Below are 4,813 nucleotides of genomic sequence, written 5' to 3'. Positions count from 1 at the left end.
CCCAAAATATAATTATTACTTTAATTGCATTGTCATAAAACTTTTTTAAAGGTAATTTACAAAAAGAATACCTTGATGATTAAACTTTTTTTATCGTTTGATCAACTCATTTAACTACAATACATCATATTTTCATTGAAAAGTGCATGGCCTAACCTCTCTGCTGCCATCTTGTTACTCCTAACTAGGTTAGGAGACCTCTCCAGCCCTCTTAAATAATTTAGGAGCTGAGACCAAGTCTTAGCACTTAGGAACCTTTATGAATCACGCTTATTCTTAAGTTTAGGAATAAGAGTAAAATTTTGTAATTCTCAGAATTTTGACAGACTTGAGACTAAAATTTTACTCTGAGTGGCTTTATACATACGGGCCCAGGGCCCGTATGTATAGAACTTCTAAGAAATGATTTTAAGAATAGTCTTAAGCTTTGACTTAAGTGTAAAAAAATACTTAGTAAAGAGTAGGACTTTTCTAAGAGTAGGAGACTTTTATAAAGCAGCTAAAAGCAACTTTCAGTAAAGTATAAGACTGATTCTTAAGTGCTGACTGAAGTGGGACTTAAGTGCTGCAAACTAAGGACTACAATGATGTGAACCCAAAATGGCCGCCCTCAACCTCTGAATCAGCCAATAGTGAGCCTGCAAGGGTGAGGTCACAGCACCATGACACCAATTATTTAATGCAATTATAATAAAATAATTTAATTAAGACACTGAAACTTTAATATTTAAATGTATTTTTTTAAATGGCTTTGCATTGTGCAAAATTATCACAAATTAGTATTGAAGGAAAATTGTCAGATTCACCCTTTTATTCAAATAGTATTAAAAATGTGTTCAATATTTTGTAAGCGTATTGTGTAGTTGTGCCTGGAGTCAATTGTTTATTTGTGATAACACAATGAAACATTCCAAATTGACATAATTTTTAGCCAAGCTGTCATACAAATAAATTATGAACCGGTGAAAAAACAAGAGAGGAAAATCAAATATTACTAAATGATTATGTTGCAGACAATACATGTTTTTTTTTTCTCCTGTGAGCTTTTTAATTGTAATATCTTTATTGTCCACCAAGGTGGAAAATTGTCTTTGGCTCACCAGCCATTAAAATAAATATATCATCACAGGTGCACTGCTGCATTTCTCCAGTCGCCAAAAATATAATTATTACTTTGATTGCATTGCTATGAAACTTTTTAAAGGTAAGTTACAAAAAGAATACCTTGATGATTAAACTTTTTTTTATTATTGTTTGATCAACTCATTTAACTAAAATACATCATATTTTCGTTGAAAAGTGCATGGCCTAACCTCTCTGCTGCCATCTTGTTACTCCTAACTAGGTTAGGAGACCTCTCCAGCCCTCTTAAATAATTTAGGAGCTGAGACCAAGTCTTAACACTTAGGAACTTTTATGAATCACACTTATTCTTAAGTTTAGGAATAAGAGTAAAATTATGTAATTCTTAGAATTTTGACAGACTTGAGATTAAAATTTTACTCTGAATGGCTTTATACATACGGGCCCAGGTGTAAATGCCCTCCGAAACGCATTCGAGATGGATTTGAATCCGATCGCTCAAACCACTTCAGGAGGAAACTGGACAAGTGTAAATGCATCTGGTTGTTGAAACCACATATGTAAATTTGATGTAAATTTTACTCCTCTCAAAAATGCTAAAAAATAAACGTGTTAGAGCGTGTTATAGGCTATGTGTCATGTTATAATCAGGTATGATGACTATACCGCTATGACACGCATTACCGCAGAGGAGCATCTATTCATCAAGCCAACGCGCCGCAAACTATCGCAAATCAAAGTGAAAGTAAGTCGCAGATGCTTAACACACAACCATCTTCATTAACCCTCTGGGGTCTGAGGTGTTTTCTGGGTCCTGGCGGTGTTCTGACATTTATGCTTTTTTCTGGTACTTGTGACATTGTCATGGCTAGAGTCTGATTACACTGTATTCAGCACAAACTCTGCTACAGTAATATGTCAGCAGCATGTATGTAAAAGTTTTTAGTTTTGAGATAATGACGTTTATGCGTGGTTTGTGAAAAAACTCAAAAACATTGTCACTGAAATAAGGTCATGAAACCCATACTAATTATTTATTCACAAGACTTGAAAATTGTATCACATAGCCTAGAATATTTGCTTCAAAACTATGTGAAAATCATCCTGATTATGCATTCAGATAAGTCAATAAAGTCTTTTAAACTTTGTATGACTGTGTTTTGTGTAAGAAAACTTACTGGAGGAACAGTTCCTCCAGTTCTTTTGTGGGGGCAGAGAACCATCATCTGGCCCTGGAAGGAGGAAACGTTTTGCTTGCCAAAAAGGGTTTCCCCTGCAGATCCTCCTGTAAACACACACACATGACTGTGTCAGCAGGCATTCTTGGCTTGGGGGGGATAGACATAAAATGACCAGGATGACAGTAAAGATTTGCTCCAACCAAATTAAATGTAACCTTCTTACAACCCGTATTTATATAGATTTATATTTCCTATTTAGTTTATCACAATTGTTAATTATTTCTCTCTTTTTTGTGACCTACTTAGATCTTATTTTCTCTTCACGGACATTGAATAAAATAACTGTTTTACATATTCATGAGTGTTAGTCTTTTTTTCCTTACATTGACAGGATTTCCTTAGTGACCTGGGTTACATTACTACATTTTCAAATCACTGTCTCACTGCAAGGAAATAAATTGTTTTCTAATTACGAATATAATAATCTCATGCATATATTCTTTAGTATGATTGATGTTTTGGGCCCAGTTTTTGTGTTCCTCCCTCTCTAGCTCATTTATTATTTATCTCTTGATATGATTATGTTCTTTTGCATGATTACCGTTTTAGAGAACTTTATCCCAGTTAAACCAGTCAAATGGCCGTGATCAGACTGGCAGTTTACTGACGCTTTGCTGAACGCGGCTGACTGGATTGAGATCACGACCATTTAAAGGAACACCTCCGACTTTTTGGGACTTTAGCCTATTCACCTTATCCCCCAGAGTTAGATAAGTCCATACATACCTTTTTCATCTCCGTGCGTGCTGTAACTCTATCTGACGCACCCACTGCTAGCCTAGCTTAGCACTGCTACTTGGGCGGAGTGATAACCGCAGCACCTGAGACGCGCTCTCTGCTCCTCACCACGGCGCGTCTCAGGTGCTGCGGTTATCACTCCGCCCAAGTAGCAGTGCTTCGCCTTCAGAGAATATAGTTCCCAGTATTTATAGGGTTAAATATGTCTGTGTCTCACGTGGCTTGGTTTTTTGTACACTCTGTGACTATACAAATCACAACATGTAAATAGAAAAATGTTTGCGTTATTTTGTCACTTATTTGGATTAGTATGCTAGCTGCAACCATTTACATCCAGTCTTTGTGCTAAGCTAGGCTAGCGGTGGGTGCGTCAAACAGACTTATAGCACGCACGGAGATGAAAAAGGTATGTATGGACTTATCGAACTCTGGGGGATAAGGTGAATAGGCTAAAGTCCCAAAAACTCGGAGTGTTCCTTTAAATGGTTTAATTGGAATAAAATTCTCTAAAACGCCAATCATGCAAAAGAACATAATCATATCAACAGATAAATAATAAATGAGTTAACGTTAGAGAGGGAGGAACACAAAAAATCAATGGTTTCTGAAACTTGAAACTTCTCAATCTTAAAAGTGCCGTTTTTGTCGTTAATATAATTTTAAAATAAGGGTTTGACTCGAGTAACTTACATTCACAAAAAGACACTAGAATGCATTTTGGCAACGGTTTTGCTTCAAGTTAGTCAGTTAGCATATCATTAAACAGCTAGCCCGAACTTCTGCTAGCACATTAACAATTCTAATGTTAAAAAAGAAACCTTACACCGACCTCGATTAACTTAATTGCCGGCAAAATGGTCGTGTTGTTGTGGAAAGTAATGTTGAATCATCATTTTTCGCTGCCAGCTCCTGTCTTGCACGGGCTGCAGCATTAAGTGGACGGTTAAAGCCCTCGGACTGCTGACATGGTGCTAATCAGTGCTAATTACCAGTTAACAACAGTTGCTAGTACTTATTCATTAGCTACAATAGATACTAGTACTTATTCGTTAGCAACAATAGATAACTTACTAGTACTTATTCATTAGCAAAAAGTGCTTAGCTTGTTCAATAGATACTAGTAGTTATTCATTAGATACTAGTACTTATTCATACCTATTTATTAGACACTTTTTTATTTTACACTTAATTAATTTCGGTTGTATGTGTAACGTTTGGCTAAAAGTTTAAGAAAACCCGAGTAGGTTCTCATCACCCAAGAAAATAAAAATAATAATAAAAAAGAGATTAAACCAAATGTGGTCATAATAACATGAAGGACTCTGCTGGTTCGAATTGGATTTAAAGACAGAGACGTGACTTCCAAACAATACAAATTTATTTCACAAAAAGAATCCACTAAAAGTTTTCAAAAAAAAGAGCAAAATATAATACCAACAGTTAATCAGACACTATAATAGATCCAACATTAACAGAAGGGACAAAAATCACATCAAATCAGTGCATCACGACGTTAAAAGCAAGCGACAACCCTCCAAAAAAAAGAAGAGAAAGAAACCATACAAACAAAAAATATATAAACTCTGGTAATATCACAGCTCGTCAGACAGCATAGCCTACAAACAGACTTAAACCACACACACACACACACACAAAGAACAAACAGTCTAAAACTTAAAAAAAGATATTAAATCACAATTACCATTTAAAAATCTTTCAAACCACTTCACATCAATGAACCAGAATGCAAA

Source organism: Rhinichthys klamathensis, unplaced genomic scaffold (assembly GCF_029890125.1).
Source record: "Rhinichthys klamathensis goyatoka isolate OS25496 unplaced genomic scaffold, OSU_Roscu_1.1 h1tg000789l_1, whole genome shotgun sequence".
Classification (NCBI taxonomy): Eukaryota; Metazoa; Chordata; class Actinopteri; order Cypriniformes; family Leuciscidae; genus Rhinichthys; species Rhinichthys klamathensis.
This window is presented reverse-complemented; position numbering follows the sequence as displayed.